Source organism: Suncus etruscus, chromosome 9 (assembly GCF_024139225.1).
Source record: "Suncus etruscus isolate mSunEtr1 chromosome 9, mSunEtr1.pri.cur, whole genome shotgun sequence".
In the NCBI taxonomy this organism is placed as follows: Eukaryota; Metazoa; Chordata; class Mammalia; order Eulipotyphla; family Soricidae; genus Suncus; species Suncus etruscus.
This window is the reverse complement of record NC_064856.1, coordinates 56863959-56888415: the sequence shown is the minus strand read 5'-3', so window position 1 is coordinate 56888415 and position 24457 is coordinate 56863959. Positions and strand designations below refer to the sequence as shown.

The following is a 24457-nucleotide window of genomic DNA, read 5'->3' as shown; positions in this document are numbered from 1 at the left end:
TCAGACTTTCAGTTAATCAATTTGGCTGCATATTGTTCACTAAACATCCTACTGGTTCAAAAATTATGGCTATGTTGAAACAGATGATTAGGTGGGGAAGAAACAGTCACGGAGGAACAAAAGAAAGTAAATTAGCAAAAATTTTACATAAGTCATTTGGGAATATAAAGACAGAAGGAGGGTAAATGAGTGTCAGTAGGATTTAAAATAAAAGACTTTTCCAGAAAGTTATTAGGTGTTGTGTTAACTCTATTTTCTATATCAGCTGAATAATAACAGTATGAAAGAGGAAAATCTTTTAAAAACAGCATGTGTGATCCATAAATTGATGGACCACATGAGAAACTAGTTGTGTCTCACAAGTGCAGTAAGTCCTCTTCTAAGCTGCCTGACAGATATGTTTGAGAGATTTGCTGAGATGTGTAATTATTATATTTTTTTTCCCTAGGGAGAGGGCAGGGGATGGAAAAGAAGAATGTGACTGAAGCTGTCCACTTTAACCCTAATGATTTGAAGAAGATAGTATCTTTCTTAAGAGGGCCAAATGAAATCTATTTTTGGATTTAAAAATGACCTTGGATATAGGTCTGTGAATCATTGGGGGTAAAAGAAAATAATGATTTGAAAAGTAATGTATGGGGTCAGAGAGATCTCAGTTTAAACCTGTTCAGTTTGCTGTAATAACAAATAACCCTGAATCTTAGTTGCTTATAACAAAAAACACTTTATTCTTGCACATGGGCTGGATGTTGCTTTCCTGGATTCAGTTGGACCTCATTCAATATAAGAAGAGTCTACTTTGGTGATTTTTGTTTTGTTTTGTTTTGTTTTTTGGGTCATACCCAGCAGCGTTCAGGAGTTAGTTCTGGCTCTACGCTCAGAAATCAATCCTGGCAGGCTCGGGGGACCATATGGGATGCCAGGATTTGAACCACCATCCTTCTGCATGCAAGGCAAATGCCTTACCTCCATACTATCTCTTCGGCCCCAACCCTTTGGTGATTTCTTGTTCAGAAACTCAGGTAAGTCCTATGAAAGATGCCTAAAGCTAAAGGAGGTTAGTAGAAATATATGCTTAAAATCTTCACTTGGAATTGAAACATCATTTTATTCTATTGGCCAAGGAATATCACAAAGATAAAGTCCATTGTTACTACAGTGAAAGATACAAAGCTTTGGAAGAGACATAACAACTAGTACATAATGCAATCTAGCTTAATATGCTTGCTCTATTTCTCGTTTGCTTTACGCTTTTAGCTGTTTAATAAAGGTTCCAGTTTTGCTTTGCTTTTCATCTGAAAAGATGTTTTCCTCACTCTTATGTAGTTAAATTAGATAATTCATGTATAGTGCTTAACATAGTGTCCTGGATAGAGTGGGTGCTAGATGTGGGACAGCTGATATGATATTACTATAGATCTGAGGTTTGTTATAGCCAAGGCATACCTGCATATCAGGAGGAAAACCATGAGTTTGAGGAAGAGGGAGGCCCCAGTGATAGAGAGGTTAGAGAGGCACAGTTCAGGGAACTAGTCAGGGAGGTGGGGATCAGAAAGGAGAGAGCACACAGTGAGAATGTAGGGGAAGAGAAGCATATAAAATATAAACACTGGATGATAAGTGAATGAATGAATGAATGAATGAATGAGTCATTGCATGGAGAGAAGCTTTAGGCCTCTCAAACACTAAAAGAGTGACTGTTCTGAGTGGTTGTGACTTTATCTTCAGATAACCTTGTCACTTTACTTTCTCCAGGTAAGGAGGAGGGAAGTCTTGCTTCTTGAGGCCACATTTATAAAATAAATGTCTTTTATTGTTAGCACCTACTATCCTGCCCCTTTCTCTTCAGTCATCTAAACCTTATTCTGTAATGAATGAGTCTGATTCCCCTGCAGGCCATCACCTAGCGAGCCACAGAAGAGACAGGACCCTGAGTTGAGAAGTTGTAACCCTAGGAGATGTCAGTACACACCGCTTTTCTCACAAGAGTCATCAAAAACAACATTATTTCCAAAAGCTGCTCCCTTCCAGATGTAGCACTTTCACAATGCAGATTTATTTTCAGAAAACTCTCCAGATAGAAGCCAGTGGTTGTGAAACTTTTCAAAAGGCCATCATCCTCTTTACCCCTTCTCAGTCTCTGCTGTCTCTCCATCTCTCACCCTCTCCATTTCAGAGATCTGTGGATTAAGCCCAGCTCCACTTTTCTCCCTGTGAACCATCCAGACTTATAAAGGCCCCGCTGGAGAGGAAGATGCCATGTTGGCAGGCAAATCTTACTAGGCTATTGTCCAAAAGAAATACTTTTTTTTCCACTTAGTTATTCAGTGAACAAAAGTTAAAACATGCACATCCGAGGTTGGAGAGACTGCACAGTAGGCAGGGCACTTACCTTACATGAGGTTGAACCAGATTCAATCCCTGGCATTGTTTAGAGTTTCCCAAACACCATCAAGAGTGATCCCTGAACATAGAGCCAGGTCTAGGTCTTGAGCACCACCAGATGTCGTCCCAAAATAAAAACAAATAAACAAAAAATGGACATATTCTGAAAAAAGAGCAAGGATAGTCTGAGAAGCTTCCTTGATCAAGGAGATAGGAATAGAATTTGCATACCTCATACTCAGCTGAGCCCTGGTGTCCTTCTGCCTCCCCTCATCTTATTTCTTGTTATTATTCAACATAATGAGCACTCAGGCTAGTGAGTACCCAGGAGAGAGACATAATCCTTTCTCTCAGGGAGTTCATAGCCTAGTCTAGAAAATCCAACCTTGGGTTGGATCCCCAAGAAATGTTTGTAGGCAGGGCAGCTTCTGGGAGGCATCTCAAGCAGATAGAACCAAACTGTATTAACAAAGCACCCTCTTGGAACAGAATTACCTGTTTATTAGCAGTGGCATAAGAGGTATGGTTGGGGTACAGCCTGCCAGGGACAGTGAGGGCTTCCGATAGAATAAGAGGAGCCAGGCTTGGAAAGAATCTGCCAGACTCGAGGAACAAGAATTGCACCCTGGGCCCGAAGAGATGGCACAGCGGCGTTTGCCTTGCAAGCAGGCGTTCCAGGACCAAAGGTGGTTGGTTCAAATCCCGGTATCCCATATGGTCCCCCGTGCCTGCCAGGAGCTATTTCTGAGCAGACAGCCAGGAGTAACCCCTGAGCACCGCTGGGTGTGACCCAAAAACAAAAAAAAAAAAAAAAAAAAAAAAAAAAAAAAAAAAGAATTGCACCCTGAAGTAGGACACCATGGAAAGACAGACAGAAAGATGGAATTGGGGCAAAATGCTAGGGCGGATCACAAAGAGGGGAGGCAACTCCTTGATATGTTCACAGAGGCACAGTTGGCTGCAAAAGTTAGATTTTCCGAATTAAAGATCTAACTCCTGGGCTGGAGCAATAGAGCAGCAGGTAGAATGCTTGCCTCTCAAGTGCTTGATCCAGGTTTGATCCCCAGCACATTATCTGTTTCCCCAAACCCTAACAGAAGTAATTCCTGAGTTAGGAGTAAGGAGTAAGCAGAGTTAGAATTAAGCCCTGAGGGGCTGGAGAGATAGCATGAGGTAAGGCATTTGCCTTTCATGCAGGAGGTCATCCATTCGAATCCCGAGGTCCCATATGGTCCCCTGTGCCTGCCAGGAGCAATTTCTGAGCCTGGAGCCAGGAATAACCCCTTAGCACTGCCGGGTGTGACCCAAAAACCACACACACACAAAAAAATAAATAAAATAAGAATTAAGCCCCGAACACTGCTGGGTGTGGTTCCAAAACAACAACAATAAAAATCTAATTAGATTGGAGAGAGCTCAGTGGGATGAGTGTTTGGTTAGAAAGCAGGAGGACTGTGTTTAATCCCTGGTACAACATGGTACCCAGAACACCCTGAGCACTGCCATGAGCAACTCCTGAACCTCCCAGAAGCTGCCTGCCCACAAACATTTCTTGGAGATCCAACACAGGCTGGATTTTTTAGATTAGACCATAAACTCCCTGAGAGGAGGAATTATATCTCTCCTGGGTTCTCCCCAGCCTGAGTGCTCATTATGCTGAATAAGAACAAGAGAGAAGATGGAGGGAAGGCAAGACACCAGGGCCCAGCTTAATATACACTGAGCGTGTGGTATGCAAATTCTATCCCCATCTCATAGATCAATAAAGCTTCCAGACTATCGTTGCTCTCTTTCAGAATATGTGCAATTTTTTTTTTAATTTGGGAGTAGATTCAAAGCACCACGGGATGTAGCCCTCAAGCTAAACAAACAAACAAACAAACAAAAAATACAACTCATCTAAACTCCAGAAACTTTACTTCTAGAGAATTATCAGAAGTTGACATGAACAGATATCGAGACCTTCATGTTCACTGCAGCCTTGTTTACCAAAATCAAGATAAAGAAATATCCTAAATCTGCATTAAAAATGATGTACTATATATTAGCTATGCACTATTCAATGATTAACATAAAATATAGAAAACAATCTAGAAAAACATTTAGAAATCTAGAAACATTTATGACAACCTGCATAGATTGGACTTTTATGCTGTGAAATGAATCAGGCAGGGAAAAACAGAAACTGGAGGGTCTTTTAGTTATACACTGTTAAAAGAGACACCAGAAACCAAGCTGTTGGATATAGGAGTTGAGGGAGGGCGGGGAGCAAAGAGGATGAGAACACAGTGGCAGACAGCACTCAGCAGCCCCTGGTGGAACTCTGCAGGGGAAGGTCAGGTCCTGAGAGGCAACAGCTGTGAATTTCGACATTGGATTGGGAGTCTGAGACCCAGAGCCTGGTGACAGTGATGTCACTGCTTTTAGAGGCTTCCTGGTAACCAGATTAGAAAGTCAAGTTTTCCCTCCTGCTTCTCTGCTTTATTTGTACGTTCTAAATCATTAAATAAGATCACTGCAATCTAACACTCTTACACACTAGAAATTCTTTTTTTATGTTTATTTTTTGGTTTTTGGGCCACACCCGGTGCCGCTCAGGGGTTATTCCTGGCTATGCGCTCAGAAATCGCTCCTGGCTCAGGGGACCATATGGGATGTTGGAGATCGAACCAAGGTCCATCCTGGGTCAGCTGCATACAAAGCAAGCGCCCTAACGTTGCTCTTCTGCTCCGACCCCTAGGAATTCTTTTAAATATACTACATTTGGTTTTCATTTAAGTGGCACTCTGGCTCTATAAAATGCACCACTGTATTGTTAACACATTTAATATTCTGAGGTTCAGAGAAATTCGGAAATTTGCTCATGGTTCAGGATGTTAAAGCCAGAATAAAAGGGCCAACCACAGAACTCGTATTTTACTATTTTTTTTTGTAAGAAAGCCCCACACATTATGGTATAGGGGACATGTTGTGAGGGGAGAGGTGATGCCAGGGATTGAATTTAGGGTGTTGCATATACTGAACATGTTCGCTACCACTTGAGCTACATATCTAGCCTCTGAGCCTGTGCTTTTAAAAACAACACACTTAAGGGTTTAAATACCAGCCTAGTTTTGAGTTTACAGATGCTTGTCCAGTGTCCCTGCAAAATTCTAATGAAGGAGAGCCCTCCTTGGAAAAACAAGCCATCTTCTAGCTTGACCTAGCGGACCACTAGGTCCCAGGACTAATCCTGTAGTTGAGAAACCATGAACTCCATCAAAGATCAAAGGCAAAAATGAGGCAGTGTCCCTGTCAACCAAACCACTTGGCCCTTCCTCATGGTGTGGTGCAGGCCTTCAGGGTGGCAGCCGCTACAAAATGGGAACATTTTTTGGCCCTGTCTCTGTGGGGAGAGCACTGGCTCTGGAAATTGGGCAATTTTTCACTTAGAATCATCTGCAAACAAACTTCAAAATTATACATTCACAAAACATTTCTAGACTCTGAAATAGGATTAGATGGTAATGATTTAATTGATGGTTAAGTGCATAGACAAAATGAATGTGCTAAATCCTTCCCATAATTATCTCTCCAAGGAGTCCCAGCAGCTGTAATTACTGTCTGAGGCCAAAATTACAAACGAGCTGTAGTTTTAAGCAACGTGTGGGACAGCCTCTGCTGGATTTCTGCTGAGTCAAAGTGGGTCACTCCTGGCACATGGGCCGTTAGGTCTTCAAAGAGGGCACATGACACTTGAGGAGACTCATCTTCCATAGCTAAGGAAGATAGCATAGCTGCTATTCTGCAGCCCAGCCTCATCTGCACACCACTTTTCCCACCCTTATTCATCAGACCAGGCAGCAGACATTTGTTTCTACCCTGGAAGAACATGGCTGAGAGTGGGCACACTTTTAAGGGTCCCTGTTTAATTTGAGCCCAAGAATGATAGCGGAGTTCCTTTTAGTATGGAAATAAACTCATAATGCTTCTGCATTTAGAGTCTACACTTTGTTGGTGAGCAAGATACCCGATTAGGTTATAAATTTCTGGCTACAGTGAACCAGAATGGCTCTATATGAGTCAAATAAATCTAAGTGCAACCAAATTTCTTTTGAAACTTAAGTCCTGCCTTTATAAATAGGCACAAGTATTGTATACATTCAGCCATAATTGTGGAATTATGGAACCCCTATTTTTCCAGGGGATGCAAGATGGACTGAGTAAACATGAGAGACTAGAGCAGATGTGACTTCTTCATTACTGGGCTATGGTTCTTGAATCATCCTTGTTTTACCAGGGCCCTGTCAAAGGTCATGGCCAACACATCTCCACCTGGAAATGAGGTAACAGGGTGAAAGGGTGGAAGGTGAGGGAGCTCCGCAGGTGAAGAGTGGGCGCAGAGGCTTTAGTTCTCAGACCTTTGAACTGCAGCAAGTATAAGGAACATGAAGTCTGCAGCTACAATGAATCAGCAGCTGATGTGCAGCTCATGGGCTTTATTCCTTCTGTGTCCTAGTCTCTTGCCGACATATTCTGTGCCTCCTTTAGCTCCATGTGAACAAAATAGAGCATTTACTGTTAGCAAACAATTTAATGAGTTCTTTATAGCTCCTTAGTTGGGTTATCTTCATAGGAGCTAGAACTTGCATTTTCATCCTATATAGCCAGGGGTGGGCAGAATTTTTGGAATCTGCTTGTAGATATATTTTCCTTATTAAAAATACCATAAAATACTAGAAGAGAAGAAGGTAGATGTGACTGGTATACTTCACTATTAGGGGAGGATGTGTAAAATGCCCTCCAGCCTATCCTCAAAGGGAAAAAGAACTCACTTCCAAGGATCTTGTCAGCTTAAGTTTCTTTTTTTTTTCTTTTTTCTTTTTTTTGGTTTTTGGGCCACACCCGGTGACGCTCAGGGGTTACTCCTGGCTATGCGCTCAGAAGTCACTCCTGGCTTGGGAGACCATATGGGACACCGGGGGATCGAACCGCGGTCCATCCTAGGCTAGCGCAGGCAATGCAGGCACCTTACCTCTAGCGCCACCGCCCGGCCCAGCTTAAGTTTCTTAGTGGTAGAGTCGAGAATGATGACCCTAGCTAGGTTGACAGTTAATTTATTTTTATTAATGTCACTGGTATTCATTAAGTTATATTTAATTTATATTTATCTATTTCTCTCCACACACACACACACACACACACACACACACACACACTTCACCACACCAAATGACACCACACCATCGAGTTTCCTTGAATAGACTGTGTGCTGCTGAATGGCAAACACCTCATACATTATTTGCCACTGACTGCCATCAGCCCCAAAAGCACTGAAGGGTTATCTGCAGGGACACTGAAAGCCAGGGGAGGGCAGCAAAGAGCAGCAGAGCTGCTAACAGAGGCCCCAGGGAAGGGCTAATTATTTGCTATTTGGGGATGGTTTGGCAAGGTGGCAAGGGAACTAGTACCCAGGTGAATATTTGGAGCATCAGAACTGGATAAAGTTGCTATTAAAACAATGGATAAAGTGCAATGAAACAGTTTCAGGTATGAGGAAGATCAGTGTGAGATGGGAGCTAGAGAGACTGGTGGTCAATGATGGGGTAGAGATTAGACTATCCTATTGATGGGGAAACTATCCAGTAGTGGGTGCTAAAAGATTTCCCCAATTTCAGTCGATTTTTCTTAGTGTGAAGAGGCATGACAGAAGGCAGGGATGAGACTGAGGTCTACAGATTCAGTTCTCACCCACAGGGTTCCTGCGTTGGGGTCCTGAACTAATCTGCTGTCCTGTGGTGCCTATGTTGTTTCAACTCTTTTGAAATTGATTAGAAAAATGGCTTATTTATGGAAGGAAGAAGATAGAATGCAGAGTTGTGTGTGGACATCAGGAAGTGGAGAGAATCATGGCTGGAAATTGACACAGACATTCCCGGAAAGGAGTTGGATGGTGTGTGCATCTATTCGAGGAAGATGCCTGCCTGAATTTGGGTAGAGAACAATGTTCCCAAAATCAGGGAATGACCTTTGACCTTGATAAATATGACAGGACCTACTAACTTGATGGTAGGACATGTCCCTTTGGATTTGTGCATGAGGGGTCTGGCTTCACCCTGGAGTGTCAGGGAAGATAGCCTTGATTTTGTGCTCAGAAGTGCCCCCAAGAAGTGGCTCTGGGGTCTCCAAACATAATACTGAGACTTAAACCAGTCAGCCTCATGTAAGGAAGTACCTAAATACTTTATACTATTGATCCAATCCCTCCCTTGGAATTCTATACATCTCAGTAACTTTGGAGGAATACCAACAGCCAGCCCTCATATTTTAGGGACCAAGATCTTTGGTTTTGTTTTAATCTTTTAGATGACATCAGGCAGTGCTGGGGTAGTTCTTTACTGGGAATTGCTTCCAGAAGTACTTGAGGGGGCCATGTAAGGCCAAGGGTGGAACTAGGATTAGTTATAGGCAACTGAAGTACCTCAATTAATATGCTATCTCACTAGCACATGGGTTAAAGTTTTGATGGATACAATTTGTTTCTTGCATATTACTGTGTAGAGTCCAGTTGTGAAAACAACAGGTTCAAGATAGGTGTCTGGTTCCTTGAAGAGGTCCAGTTTCCCAGCAAGGATGACCATATACCAGGATCAGGATGAAGATAATATATCTTAGACCCTGCTGAGGATATAGATAGTCAGGGGGAAAAAGGGTAAGGCAGAGAAGGTAGTAAGACAAAGACAAGAGTGACCCTTTCTTACTGTTTTTGTTTTGTTTGTTTTTACAGCTTCTGTATACATGATTAAATATCAGTCATTGGTGTCTCCATGAGCACCTACCCCTTCTACTGCATATTCAGAACAGCATTTTAAGAAATTTTCAAAAATATTTTGAGTCAGTCTATATAGTTCTTGGTTTTTGGGTCACACCCAGCAGCGCTCAGGGGTTACTCCTGGCTCTACACTCAGAAATTGTTCCTGGCAGGTTTGGGGAACCATATGGGATGCCAGGATTCGAACCACCATCTTTCTGCATGCAAAGCAAATGTCCTACCTCCAGGCTACCTCTCCAGCCCAGTATATACAGCTCTTATCCTAGCACTACTTTTCCTTCCTTTTGAGTTTCTTAAAATCATAATTTTAAAGCTAATAGTAGTAGAATCTGAGCTTATCCAAATATTATATTATACTAGCATTATCTCTAGTATAATAGAGCAATTTCCTAAGATCTCAATACTTTTCCTTTGCCAAAGAGTTCTTTTCTATACCATTTTTATCCTTCATTTTCTTCTGATTTTAATATTTTTTGACATGTTCTTCCTGGCTACTTGTATCAGAAGATCTAAACTTCAGTGGGTGCTAAATATCTCCCTAATTTCCTGCTCCCTAAATGAACCCTGAATATGTCCCAGCTTTCACCTCTCCCCAGACATCTAGTTATCTCAGGAAAAGAGAATTGATTGATTCATCTTTTGAGCTGGCTCTATCTGACCCACACAATCCTTTTGTTTGTCAGTAATTGTTTCCAAAATTGGAATACTTTTGGCCATGCCATGTAAGAGAAAAGTCTTTGGGGAGCCGGATTTTTTTCATTATTTCCAATAAGCTGAAAAGCTGCAAGAAGCATATTTTCCCCTAGTTATTTCATTTCTAAATGCAATGCCTGAAACTATATCCATCTCTTTACCACCAACCTAAAGATGAATCAGAAAGGAAGGCTGCCCCAAGAGCTTGGTAAAATCAGATATTCTCAATCAGGTCATCAAATACTGCATCTGTGGTCCTGGATCCCAGGTTCACTATTCTCTACCTTTCCAGATGTTACTTTTCTCCTGGTTTAATCCTGTGTCCAGATTTCTGTTATTTATATTAAAAAAATCCTAACTGATATATCTTGCAGTAGAGCAACTGAAGAATGTCATATCCTTTTTTAACCAAAGAATAAATCAGAGAGGCTGGAGAAATAGCATGGAGGTAGGTTGTTTGCCTTGCATGCAGAAGGACGGTGGTTCGAATCCTGGCATCCCATTTGGTCCCCCAAGTCTACCAGGAGCGATTTCTGAGCCTACAGCCAGGAGTAACCCCCGAGTGTTGCTGGGTGTGACCCAAAAACCAACCAACCAACCAAACAAAAAAGAATAAATCAGAGTAAGGCAAACAAGATATAATTTCATGGAAATACAAAGGAAACAAAACAATCAAATGGATGAAATAAAACCCAAATAAACTTTCAAACTATAAGATCAATTTAGTTATTACCGGAAGAGAATCAGGAAGGGCAATAGGGTAAAAGTGGTCAATTGTATGGTGGAGGATTAAATTGGATTTTTAGTGGTGATCTTAATGTAGAAGATACAGACATTGATTTATTACAATGCTCACCTGAAACATATATAATATTTAATGCAGTTTTACTTCACAACATTCAATTAAAATTTCAGAAAATGTTTCTCACTGATGATAATGCTAATAGAAATAAAATAGTGGCTCTAGAGAGAGACAGTTTCTCTACCCGTGATTCCCGTTTAGTGAGGTCATTTCTGCAGAGTCCCAGGCATCTATTTCACAATGGGGTTTTCACCTTAGGTGCACAGCTTTCCAGGAAGGTGTTCACATTAATCTGTCCTTTGTAAGTGGTAGATGGCGTACTTGGGTGCCCATAGACATTGATTTGGGCTTTTTTGTTTGTTTAATGTAGGGTGCATTTGGACACTTAAGGTGACATACAGCTGGGCTTTTGGTCTTCTTTGAATCCCTACCTATCCTGAAGTAGCAATAATAGCAGCTGGTCTCACCAGTTGTCTTCTTGTGCTCTTTCTCTTTGAGTTTGTATTCATTTTAATTAAAGCTCTTATTTCAGTTTAGGTAACATAGTATAATAGTGTTCATGTTTGTAGTTTTTTTTCACCACCATCAAAGTGCCCTTTGACTCTCCATCACTGTCCCTGTGCCACTTCTAGCCTTCTTTCTGCTCCCCCACTGCTTAGTAATTCCAGCTTTGTAATCAAAGACTTTGGGTTTGTTATGATTTGATTGTTAGTTTATATTCTGCTTTTGTTTGTATCTAAACAAACCCAGTATTAAATTTTAAACCAGTTTGAGTCTATCTAAGCAACGGCTTTACACATTTTGTTACATTCTTGTCAAAGAATGATTTCTTCTGGTGTTCAGAAACGCACCAGAACATTATTAAGATTTTTTGTTTTGTTTTGAGGACACACTGGTGGTGCTCAGGGACTACTCCTGGTTGTATTGTTGGGGATCATGCCAGGGGCTCCTGTATACCAAGTATGTACTTCAGTCCATGGAGCCATCTTTCCAGCCTGAAAATAACTTTTTGAGGCAACTGTACATCATTTTTGAGATATTCTTTGGTCTTCCTGGATAATGGAAAAAATAATCAAAATACCAAATGCGTTCTCAAGGTCTTCAAATAATGCCCACCTCATCCCAAAATAATTGTGTTTGAAGGTGTCATACAAATGTGCCCCTATAATGTTGTCTGAGTTTGATCTGTTTCAGCAGATCTTTTATTCCACCTACTCACTACCAAGAATGCTTCTTGCCATTAGATTTAGTGATCCCACATGAAGATGATCTTTCTTATAATAGGAAGTCACCATCTGAACTCTTTTGTAAGCATTTCTGAAAGCAGTTTTCTTCGCACCTTAATTTTTATGGTATCTTCTTCATCTGTGCTTGTCTTATAGAAACTCTGGATTCCTCTCAATGAGCTGAATCTCTTTTCCATTTGTATTTCTCTGCTCCTTCTAGCTTCTTTCTTATTTAGAGATATTCCTACAATTTTCAAGTTTAATCTTAAGCACAGCTGGATTGTGGAAAATAATGTGAAAACAAATGGAGTGGCTGAAATCCATCCAACATCCAGCAAATTCTGAGATCAGACACAAACAAGGTTGTATGCTTTTCCTGCTGTATTTATTATAGACTTGGATGTCCTTGCCATAGTAATTAAGTAAAAGTAAAGCATAGGGGTTCAAATTAGGGAAAAAGTTAAATTCCATTATTTACAAGTACTGTGATAAAGTATTTAGAAGACCTTAAGGAATTCACTAAAAATATGTTTCTTTTTCTGGCATTTGGGCCATATCTAGCAGTGTTCAGGGCTTACTTCTTGCTTTGCACTACAATATCACTCCTGGCAGGACTCTAGGAACCATATGGAGTACTGGACTCATATCAACTTCGTGAAAAGCAAGCACCCTACTTGCTGTGCTAATTCTCAGATACTCTCCAATAAAATCTCTTAGGAACTATAAACCAACACAGAAAGCAGACTACAAAATTAATTAAAAAATTGATTGCATTTTGTACTTAAATAATAAACTAGAATATATAAAAGATTATTCCATTTCAGGTGATATCAGGCACATTCAGGGTGGTATGGCTGTAGACAGATTATTCTATTTCAAATAGTCCCCCATACATCAAATGCCAGGAATATACGTAACAAAAAATGTGAAAGACATAAACATTGAAGATTAAGAATCACTAATGAAAGAAACACAAGACAATATTATAAAATTGTAAATAGTTTATGTTCATGGATTAGAATAATTCATATTGTCAAAGTGGCCAGCTTATCCAATGATTATATAAGTTTAATGAAAAACTCATCAAAATTTTGATTAGGGGTCGGAGAGATAGCACAGCGGTAGGGTGTATGCCTTGCATGTGGCTGACACAGGAGGGACCCAGTTCAATTCTCTTGGCATCCCATATGGTCCCCTCACCCAGAGGCGATTTCTGAATGCAGAGCAAGGAGTAACCCCTGAACACTGCTGAGTGTGGCCCAACAATTAGTCAATCAATAAATCAAGTTTTTTTGTTTGATTTTGGGCAATGCCTGGTGGTGCTCAGGACTTACTCCTGGCTCTACACTCAGAAATTGCCCCTGGCAGCCTTGGGGGACCGTATGAATGTCGGAATTCGAACTGGTGTTTGTCCTGTGTTGGCCACATGTAAGGCAAATGTCCTGCCGCTGTGTTATCACTCTGGTCCTCAACAATCAATAAAGTTTTAAAAGATTTTTTTTTATTATTATAGTCTTAGAGGACTCAGAACAAACTTTTCTAAAATTTATATGAAATTATAAGAATCCACACTAAAGTCATCAACAACAAAATCAAGATACTCAATCTACAACAAGTTATATACAAAAGGGACCTGGGGCCAGAGCAGTGGCTCAGAAGTAGGGCGTTTGCCTTGCATGTGGCTGATCCAGGCCAGACCATGGTTTGATTCCCCAGTGTTCCATTTGGTCCCCCAAGCCAGGAGTGATTCTGAGCACATAGCCAGGAGTAACCCCTGAGAGTCACCGGATGTGGCACGAAATTAAAAAAAAAATTTATAAAAAAAGGTCTTAAACTTGACTTGATGAAGTTGATGTTTGGATGATCAGATCCCATAACCCAATGATAGCCTTGGCAGGTACAATTCAGCATTCATTCTAGAGGAGGGCTTCCTGTGAGATAATTGTGTGTGTGTGTGTGTGTGTGTGTGTGTGTGTGTGTGTGTGTGTGTATGCTTGGCACCATGGATTGAACTCAAATATCATTCAGACAATGTGTGAACTTTGCTGCTGAGCCACATCCCTAGTTTCTTGTGAGACTTTGGAAGATAGGAGTTGGTCTTTATGCCATACTCAGTGACACTCGACTTACTGTGTTATTCTGTGCTCATGCCTGGTGGTGTTTGAGAAAACAATATGTGGCATCAATGATAGAAACTGGGTCAGCCATGTGCAAGAAAAGTGCTTATCTGCTATTCTGTCTCTCTGATCCTTCCCTCCATAAGACTTTATAGTGAAGGTCACACACCATCAAGAAACTGCATCCTGTGATTTTCCCCCCCTTCTCTTCTACGTTGTGTGCATACACCCAAGCATCAAATTGGCATGAGTCCAAATTTTATAGCACTTTCTTTAGTCATTCTGTTCTCTCTCTACAAGGCTCAGGCATTAGAAATATATATTTTTGCAGATTGTTTAATTCTTCGATTGTATCAGTATTTATCTGATTGAAGTCAAAAGGGTGCACTGAATGTTTACATCTTGAATGGTGTTGAACAGTTTCCTGCATCAACATTGGGTTCTTCCGAACTTCAGGATAAAGGTTCAAAAGCAGCCCCAGCTAAATTTGCTGCAAATGATGCTGGTGGGACTGCAAATAGATCTGGGAGGATATTACTTTACAGAAAGAATATGCCTGCATCATTGGCCAATGCTGAAATCAGGGATAAGTCTATGCAGAACTATGTGTTAGGGTGGGGTATAAGAGGTATACAAGCCAGGCTCTAATCAGAGGGGTACAGCATCAAAGCATGAAGTATTGGGCAAAAACCGTGTCATTCCAATCTGATCAAAGTTGATGCAAGAGTAAGAACAATATTAGGATGCTAACAAAAAGACCATCTGGGTCCCATTGTAAAGGAGTACCTTTCAAGGTTGAGTGGAAATGAGAGAGGGTAGAAGTGCTTTTAGAATTTCAACATGTGCAGTAAGTAAGCAGAGAAAACCTGGGACATAGAACCCTGGAAGAAAAAAACAGCAGGAATTAGTTGTACATCCATTCTGGTAGCTGGGGGAGAAAAAGGAACACTCTTTGTTGTCTGTGCTGAGAGTTGCATGAAGCTGTTCCTAACTCCATCTGTGCATGACACCTGATTCCCCAGCTACAGAAGCATAATTCAGCTGGGAATTGAGAAAGAGGTCAGAGAAGCTCTGAGATACTCTGTGAGCAGGTTTTGAGGGAGTCAGGCAGGCTGAGATTCTCCATGTTAAAGTTCACACTTCAGGCACAGCAGTAGTGGAGGCTTCAGTGTAGTAGTAGGTGCTGAGGCTTTACTGAGGCACAGACAATTGCATGGCTCCCTAATCAGCACAGAAAATGAATTTTCAGGGCTGGAGCAATAGCACAGCTGGTAGGGCATTTTCCTTGCATGTGGCCGATCCTGGTATCCCTGGCATTTCTTATAGTCCCCCAAGCATGCTATAAGTGATTTATGAGCATAGAGCCAGGAGGAACTCCTGAGTGCCAACAGGTTTGGCTCAAAAAACAAAAAAAGAGAAAAAAATAAATGAGCTTCAGACTACCTTCCCCGGTAGAAACCAAACTCAGGGGCATGACCTTCTGAGTAGGTCAAATTTTACAGGGCAGAAAGATAATATCTCACCAACATAAACTCCCCTAAGACCTTTCTGACAGTGGGGAAGACTGACAATGACTTCATTGTCATTGTCAAGAAGAAATGTCACAACTGAAAAACTTGGTAAGCAAAATGTAAAATTCATGGGAAGGCCTCATAAGTTGATTAATAGTTGTTGAGGACAGAATCAGTGAGCTCAAAGACAAAGTATAGGAAACAATAACAGAAGATGGAAAAAAGATTAGAAATAAATGAACAGAAGATACAAAAATATCCTCAACAGACAATAGAACTTTGAGATAAATCAACAGAAACAACGTAAGAATGAATCATTGAGATTCCAAGAAGAAAACCTCTATGAAGAAGCAAGAGTCTAAAAATCATTGCTGAGAAGTTCCCAGAGCTGAAGAGTGCATGTACCAACATCCTGGATACCTGAAGTGTACCAGCTAAAAGAGACCCAAATAAAAGCATCCCAAGGCACAGCCTAGTCAAAATTATGAAAATCATAGAAAGATATAGAATACTTCAAAAGCAGCAAGATCATAAAAGGAAATTACCTACAAAGGATCATCCTGAAGATTTACAGCAGATTTATCACAGGCAACCCTTTAGGCCTGAAGACAGTGGTGGTTGGTATATTGTGAAAAACAAAAACAAAACCTCTAGAAAACCCAAAAAACTGAAACTCAGTGTAACGAATGCCTTACCAAAAATACTTTACCAAGCTGAACTCTCATTCAGGTTTGAAGAAAGGATACACAGCTTCATGAATAAATAATAACTTAGGAATTTTACAGACTCAAAACTAACTTTAAAAGAAGAATTGAAGGGAGCACAAACCCTACAAACATATCAAACTTCTACAAAAATATGGTACAAAATTCCACAACAATCTCTCTCAATGTCAATGGATTAATCATACCAAAATAAAAAAAATTTTTTTTTTGAAAACAAATGAAAATGAGGACATGAACTATCAGAATTTGTGGGACACAGCAAAAAAAATTAAGAGAAAAATCTATAGCTTTGCAAGTATTTATCAGGAAGGAAAAATGGTTTTACATAAATAATTTAAGTGCATAGCTTAAGAAATTGTAAAATTAACAAAAATGAGCTGAAATCAGGCAGAAGGAAGGAAATAATAAAATGTAGAGCAGAAACTATAATTAGGAAACCTCCAAAACAATCCATGAAAAGCAATGAAAGTAAGAGTTGGTTTATTAAAAAAATAAACAAGATTTATAAACTATACTAAGATAAAGAAAGAGAATCCTAATAAGCCAAATTAAAATGAAAGGGGGCATGTCTTAATAGATCAAAGTAATTTAAAAAATAATCAGAGATTACTTTAAATATCTTTATGCCACAAAATGAGAGAACCTTAAAGAAATGGATAAATACTTGGACTACTATAATCTTCCAAAGTTGAACCAAAATTATGTGGAATACCTGAACAGATCTATCAGTATACAGGAAATTGAAATGGTAATCAAAAGGCTTCTCAAAAATAAAAGCTCAGGCCAAAGGTTGATTCATTAGTAAATTTTTTCAGATCTTCAAAGACGATCTGCTGCCAATCTTTCCAAGCTCTTCCAGGAAATTCAGGAAACAGAAACATTCCCAAACAATTTCTATAAAGCTAACATAACTCTCATACCAAAAACAGAGACACTGAGAGAGAGAGAGAGAGAGAGAGAGAGAGAGAGAGAGAGAGAGAGAGAGAGAGAGAGAATTACAGGCTGATGTCCCTGATGAACACAGATGTAAAGATCATTAACAAAATACTAGAAGAATAGAATCCAACTATTGATCTAAAAGATCACCATGACCAAGCAGGATTCATTCCAGGCCAGGTTTGCAAGGTTGGTTTGACATACCGAAGTCAATCAACATAATACATCATGTGAGTAAAAAAAAAATATGTCATCATATCAGTAAATGCATAGAAAGCATTGGAAAAGGTCCAGCACTAATTCATAATAAAAACTCCCAACAAAATGGGAATTGATGGAACTTTCCTCAATATAATAAAAGTCAGTAACACAAGTCCATGGAAAAATTATACTCAGTGGAGAAAAGTTAAAAGCTTTCCCCTAAGATCTGGCACAGGATAAGTTTATCTACTCTCACCATATCCATTCAATATAGTATTGTAATTACTTGACATAGAAATTAGGCAAGTAAAAGATATCCAGGGCATGCAGATATGAAGGAGAGAATTCAAATTCTCACTTTTTGTGGATGATATGATACTATAATTAGAAAATCCTGAATACTCCATAAAATAGCTTGTAGAAGCAATAAATCTCTACAGTAAAGAATCAGGCTACAAAATTGACACACAAAAGTTCATGGTTTTTCTATATATAATTAATGAAAAAGAAGAAAGAGACATTTAAAAAACCCCATTAACAATTGTGTCTCAGAAAATCAAGTATTTTAGAATCAACTTAACTAAAGAGGTGAAAGATTTATACAAAGAAACTACAAAATACTAGCTCAAGAACTAAGAGAAGGACATGAGTAAATGGAAACACATACCTTGCTCATAGATTGAGATGATTAACATTATTAAAATGGCAATACTCTCAGAAGAATTTTTCAGATTCATTTCAGTTCTTATAAGGATACCATGACATTCTAAAAAGAAATAGATCAAACACTTCTGAAACTCACATAGAACAATAAACCCCCACAAATAGCTAAAATAATCCTTGGGAAAAAGAAGGTGGGGGGCATCATCTTTTCCAACTTCAAACTGTACTACAAAGTGGCAACAATTAAAATGATATGGTATTGAAAAAACAGATTCTCATATCAGTGGAATAGAATTTAATTTTTCTGAGACAGATCACCAGGTATATGTTAATTTGTGATTAAAAAATTGAAATGGAACTAAGAAAGTTTCTTCAATAAGTGGTGCTCGGAAACCTGGTCAGCTACATGCTGAATTTAGACCTTTTCCTAACAACGTGCATAAAGGTCAAATAAAAATGGAGTAGAGATCTTACTATAAGACCTGAGGCTATAAGGTATATTGAGGAAAACATGTGAAGAACTCTCCATGACACTGAAGCTAATGGCATCTTCCAGGATGAAATACCACTGATCAAACAAGTGGAAGAAAAGATAAACAAATGGATATACATTAAACTAAGAAGCTTCAGCATCTCAAAGGAAATGAGGACCAAGATACAAAGATTACCCACAGAATAGGGGAAGCTATTCACCCAGTACCCATCTGATAATGGGTTAATGTTTAGGAAATATAAGGCACTAACAGAGTTTAGCAAGAAAAAAAACCTATTTCCATCCAAAAAATTGTGTCAAGACATAAACAGAAATTTCCAAAAAGAAAAAATACAAATGACCAGGAAAAAAACACTCCACATCATTAATCATAAAGGAGATGCAAATAAACTTATAATGAGATATCATTTCACACCACAGAGATTGACACACATCAGGAATAACAAGAACAAACAGTGCTTGTGTGAATGCAGGGAGAAAGGGACTCTAATTCACTGTTGATGGGATTCATTCAGCCTTTGTGAAAATCAATATGGATATTCCTTAAAAAATTAGAAATTGAGCTTCCATTTGACCCAGAAATACTACTCCTGTGAATACATATTAGGGACCCAAAATTACAATGCAGAAAAGGTATCTTCATTCCTATATTCATTGCCTCACTATTCATAACCTGGAAACAATTCAAGTACCTGAGAATAGATGAGTGAATAAAGAAACTTATACATTTTATATAATGGAATACTACATAGTTGTTAGGAAAAATGAAGTCATGAAATTTGCTTCTACACAAATAGATATGGAGAGTATTATGCAGAGTGAAATGAGCCAGAGGTATAAGAATAGATATAGAATGAATGTACTTATTTGTGGGATATAAAAATAATATTGTAATAATACTTAAAGACAATAGAGATGAGGGCCAAGAGGACTGGATAATGGTAGAAAGCTTGCCAGAAAGAGTAGCTGAGTGTAATTAAGGCAAAGAAGGGACCACTAAGACAATGATAGTTGGAAATTATCACTGTGGTCAAGAACTGGGTACTGAAAGGAGGTAAAGTGACATACATGATACCCCTTCAGTAGCAAAATTGAAAACCACAGTGTTCAAAAGGGAAAATTTAAGAGCAAGATGGAAAGAGAGAGAAAGGAAAAGAGAGAAAAAACCTGTCTGCCCATAGGCAGGAGGGAAGGCGATAGGAAAACTGGGGACATTGGAGTTGAAGAGATGAGTGTTGGATATAGTATGACTGAAACTTAATCATGAGCAACTGTGTAACTATCTCATGGTGATTCAATTAAAAACATTTTTGGGGAGTTTGTTTTTGGGTCACACCCGGCAGTACTCAGGGGTTGTTAGTTTACTCCTGGCTCTACGCTCAGAAATCGCTCCTGGCAGGCTCGGGGGACCATGTGGGAAGCCGGGATTCAAACCACCATTCTTCTGCATGCAAGGCAAATGACACATCTCCATGCTATCTCTCTGGCCCCTTAAAAACATTTTTTTTTTTTTTTGGTTTTTGGGCCACACCCTGTGACGCTCAGGGGTTACTCCTGGCTATGCGCTCAGAAGTTGCTCCTGGCTTCTTGGGGGACCATATGGGATGCCGGGGGATCCAACCGTGGTCCGTCCTAGGCTAACGCAGGCAAGGCAGGCACCTTACCTCCAGCGCCACCGCCCGGCCCTTTAAAAACATTTTTTAAAAAAGCACACATCACTCCCCTTTTTTTTCTCTGATATTTTCTACAGCCCATCAATATGCTTTAATTTCTTATTGCTGAAAAATGAATTCTATTCTGAAAATATGTTCACCATTTTAAGACTATCTTTTTCCTTTCCTTTCTTTTTTTCTTTCTCTTTCTTTCATTTTTTGGTCTTTAGTTTTTGGGCCACACCCAGTGACACTCAGGGGTTACTCCTGGCTCTGCACTTAGAAATTACTGGCAGACTCGGGGGGCAATATGGGATGCTGAGGATCAAATCCAGGTTGACTGCATGCTAGGCATAGACTCTGTCCGTTATGCTATTGGTCTTTGGGCATGACTAAAAACTAAAACCAAAAGAAAAAACTTTTTTATATCCACCATCTCAATTCCTCACTCTTTGTCTAGACTTGATGCTATCAAGTTTCACCATTCTGCTAAGATTAAAAATATTTGAGACATTTTGAGGAAAGCAGAGTCATGGGCCATTTTGTGTGTGTGTGTGTGTGTGTGTGTGTGTGTTGCTAGGAATTGAGCCCAGGTCTTTAAATATGTAACACATCTGCTCTATTGCCAAGGCTCCAAGATCTGAAGAATTTTTTTTAAACTTTATTGATTGATTGATTGGTTTTTGGGACTCACCGGCGGCACTAGGGGGCTGCTCCTGGCTCTGCACTCAGAAATCACCCCTGGATTGATTGGTTTTTGGGACTCACCGGCGGCACTAGGGGGCTGCTCCTGGCTCTGCACTCAGAAATCACCCCTGGCAGGCTGGGGGACCATATGGGATGCCAGGAATTGAACCAGGTCCCACCTGGGTCAGCTGCATGCAAATCACTGCTGTGCTATCTCTCAGAACTTCTTGCATGAAGAATTTTTAGCTTTATTTTATATGATTTTGTTTTATGGTGTTCAGTGGCTACTTCTAGTGCAATGCACAAGTTTGTTCTGGTGGTAGTTAGGGTACCTTGCAGTGCTGGAGGTTAAGCTTGGGACTTCAACATGCAAAGAACATGTTCCAGTTCTAGGAGCTATCTCCCTAGGCCTGAGAAATTGTTAAATTTATTTAATTAAGGATTTTGAACCTCTTCTGGTGCTGCTCAGGGTTTACTTGTGGCTCTGTACTCAAGGATCACTTCTGATGGTCCTGAGGAACCTTATGTTGTACCAGGATCAAACTTGGGTAGCCTGTGTGCAACGCAATCACCTTAACCATTGTACACTCTCTAGACCCTAAAGAATGATTCTTTTTTTTTTTGGAGGCCACACCTTTTGGTTCTCAGGGTTTACTCCTGGTTCTGTGCAGGGATCAGGGGATCAGATATCAAGAATGGATCCTAGTTCAGTCTAATCAAAGGCAAATGAGCCCTAAAGAATAATTTTGTGGGCCGGGAAGGTGACGCTAGAGGTAAGGTGTCTGCCTTACAAGCCCTAGCGTAGGACGGACAGCAGTTCGATCCCCCGGCGTTCCATATGGTCCCCCCAAGCCAGGGGCGATTTCTGAGCTCATAGCCATGAGTAACCCCTGAGCGTCAAACGGCCCAAAAACCAAAAAAAAAAAAAAAAGAATAATTTTGTTTATTTTATTTGTTTATTTTTTAGGCTACACCTGGTGATGCTCAGGGATTCCCCTGGCTATGACACTCAGGGATTAGTTCTGGTGGTACTCAGGGAACCATATGGAACATTGGGGATCAAACCTGTGCCACTGCATGCAGGCAAGCACCCTACCCAAGTATTATAACTGGCCCTAAAAATCATTTTAAATAAGTTCATATAAAGTTGATTTGAACCAAAGTAGCTTTGTCCATTTTGCTGACCCAGTGTTGACTGTCCAAATTACTCTTCTCTCTTGTGCCTTCTCCAGTTCTTACTTCTTCAGAGTCCTGATTTGGGAGGACACTACAACTGTTTGAGTTCACTTGATGATAGTTATTTCTGAATTTCCCTTGCCCCTTACCCAAACTACATACAAGAACTTACTCTTAGCTTCAGCAGAAAGAATGTTACATTTTGAAAAAGTGCCGGTGGGGATTGAAATCCCTTTTTCTCACATACAGGGTCCCACAGAGTCAAGACTCACACACCATGGTGATGGTGGTGGTGGGGAAACCTGCAAATTCCTGAAATGCACAGAGAGCTTTCATCCAAAAGGTTTGGGTTTTTCTACATGCTATCCCTCAAGGGTATGGGACTTAAAATTTAGGCTAATTAGTCCTTAGTCAGCAGATTATAAATTTAGACATTTTTAGTTTAAGAACGGGGTGAATTAACCTGCCCCTTTCACATGGCCTGGGTCCCAAAATAGACTATGACTGGTCAGCTAAGAAAGCAGCGGGAAATCAGGAACCTATGTGCATGTAGATTGCACCTATGAATATGTATGAGGGTTAAAAATCAAGAAACTTAGTTGTGAATGCAATATACCTTTCAATTTAGAAGGTAATATGTAAATAATGTTTTGTGAAATTCTACTACTACTCTTGGCATATATTGAAACCTCAAATCTCCCCTCCTCATCTCTCCCTTTCTCAGTCTTCCCCTATCCTTTCCACCTTTACTCCAAATTTCATGTCCCAGCTCTGTCACTCTGTAGTTCACTAGACCTCAGGACCACACATAGAGACCAGTGTGTTATTCTGAATGTCTGCCAACCCAGGAATATTCTTCCCTTCTCAGACACTCCCACCTCCTCGAGCATGAGCATGAGCATAGCTCGTTCTGATCACTATATTTGTCTTTGTTTCCAGTCGTATCCCCTCTCCCTATGCTCCCAGAAGGCTTAAGTGACCCTTTAAAAATATATTTGAGCATATTGCCACTCTTTTTAAATTCCTTCCAAAGATCTGTTCCTCTTCTGGCAGAAATTTGTCAATTCCTTGCTGACCTCCTCTCTCCTTGGACATACCCCTTGTTTCATTCTGAACCCCAGAATCCCAGACACCATATCTTCTTTTTCATTCCTCTAGGACTTTAAACCCATTTAGCTTTTGTTGGAAAACTTCTTTCCTTCTTTTCTCAGTTTCACTTTATTATATATAAATGCCTGCCCCCAAAGATCAGTATGTCTTTGTTTGTTTTGCCCTGTTTCTATAGGTCTGTGGGTACTCTCTGATCGACGTTCTCATACAAATTTTGCAGCAGAATACATGATTTGTCAAACTTCTTGAAGGTGGGTATGGTTTATTTAACATTTAGAACTGTACTAGGCAACTGGCATAGGCAAGGGCGATCACATGGAGCCAGTTACCCCAGAAACTCTCCTAACAGCCATGCATAGATTTATCAAGATTTGGCCCTTCTATTCTTCTGTAGTTTAATGCAATATTCCTCTTCAATTATAAAGACACAGTTGGTATCTCTGTGCTTTATAAGCATTGTAAGACTAAGCATAGCTCCAAACTAGAAAGTTAATATTTATGATAAAAGCAATCTATTTGTGTTCATGCAAATGAAGCGACACAAACAGGCATCATCCTGTGCAGAGACGCTAAAACCCTAGGATGGTGTTGTTTTCTGACAAGTACAGTGATAAAAAAAACTGAGGATTATAATCTTTTGAGAAAAAAATACAAAAGCATTCTGCATGGTCCTAAGAGTGAGTAAATCTGGTTATGATTCCACAGTGTCCCCTTGGCAACCCCACAGTACAATTAACTGGCCTTTTTAAAAGTGCATAGTGTGTACTTCAAAGTATCTCACAGTAATTGAGTTTGTGAAATCAATTTAATGACTGCAAGCAGTATTCTTTTTCTATTAAAAATTAAATAGATCAGATCAGAGAGATAGCTCAATGAACTGGAACTCATGCTTTGTATGCAGAAAGAGTGGGTTTGATCCCTGGAACTGCATGGTCTCAGGTGCACTGCTGGCACTGATGCCAGAATACTAAACCAGGAGGTAACCCTTGAGTGCTGTCAGGTGTGGCCCCAAACCAATGACAAAACATTCAAAAAGTACATCTTATATGTCTGTATCTTTCATAAAACTCTTTGTTTCAGCATTACACCTTTGAGTGTCCCAATGTGAAATGTATTGTTTGAGGCACACTGTTCTAGTCTATGTTTAATTGGGAACTTACTGAAATACTGCTCTATACTTTACATTCTTGACATCTATGTTGTCTGATGCACTGGAAATTCTAAAAGTCAAAGAAACAACCTACTGGGAATCATTTCCCCTGAAAAGTT

General features: G+C 39.9%; 1 protein-coding gene across 1 annotated transcript in view; it reads right to left on the bottom strand.

The window, feature by feature from the left end:
• Positions 1-24457, bottom strand: part of SYT9 (synaptotagmin 9) — a 238614-nt gene that overhangs the window by 23707 nt on the left and 190450 nt on the right. The window lies entirely within an intron of this gene.